Genomic DNA, 816 nt, shown 5'->3' with positions numbered 1-816 from the left:
AAAGAGGTGATGTGAACTAGAATTCGATCCACTCACGCTCGAGGGGATTGTTTTATTTTTCAAACAAGAGGAACGGTTAGTTTTAGCTTGTTGTGACATTGTAACTCGAAAACGAACTAATTTCTTTAATAAGTACTAAACAGCAATTCAGATACAATTCATTAATTATCACATTCCACAGATAAAACTCGCAAGATTAAATCAAACAAACGAAAAACATTTCTCTAGCTTGCGCTAGCCACCGGTTTCGGAAGAATTTCAAACCGAAATCGCCCCTTTGAAGTGTACACAACGAAAATACAAACCGATTGTCTGTTTGCGGTGTGTCGCACGCGTACCGCACGTCGCACGCACTGCTACCACTGACTGCAGTCCGACTGACGGACGGCAAGCCGGCAATGTAAGCAACGCCGCCAGCAGGCCCTTATCACATCGGATGCTTCCATCAATCGCTCGCGTCGTCATCGTCGTTGTCGTCTGTCAGCCGCAGCCAGCCTCCATCGCTCCAGTGGCGCAATTGGTTAGCGCACGGTACTTATAAGACAGTGTACGTTGCGTACGGCTATGAGCGATGCCGGGGTTGTGAGTTCGAGCCTCACCTGGAGCAGAGTATTTTTTGCTATTTGCTCACTGGGGTAAAAATTTAAAAAAAAAACTTATTTGTTCTGTTTTTGCACACGTTGTCCACATCGTAGCTATTCATCATAACGATGGCACCGAGTAGCATCCGTTTGGTTGTCGCACCCGGTTCCATTGTATGCAGAGCAGGGCGTCGTCGTCAAGCGTCGCATGATAACCAGTCACACGCAGCCATCC

General features: G+C 46.9%; 1 non-coding gene across 1 annotated transcript; it reads left to right on the top strand.

Moving 5' to 3' along the window:
• The first annotated feature begins 502 nt into the window (after nucleotides 1-502).
• On the top strand, nucleotides 503-607 carry Trnai-uau (transfer RNA isoleucine (anticodon UAU)). Its single transcript has 2 exons — nucleotides 503-540; nucleotides 572-607. It is a non-coding gene; the product is annotated as a tRNA-Ile (tRNA).
• Nucleotides 608-816: the final 209 nt, after the last annotated feature.

The sequence above is a fragment of the Sabethes cyaneus genome, chromosome 3, assembly GCF_943734655.1.
Source record: "Sabethes cyaneus chromosome 3, idSabCyanKW18_F2, whole genome shotgun sequence".
In the NCBI taxonomy this organism is placed as follows: domain Eukaryota; kingdom Metazoa; phylum Arthropoda; class Insecta; order Diptera; family Culicidae; genus Sabethes; species Sabethes cyaneus.
The sequence above is the reverse complement of the archived record's forward strand: the minus strand, read 5'-3'. Positions and strand labels throughout refer to the sequence as shown.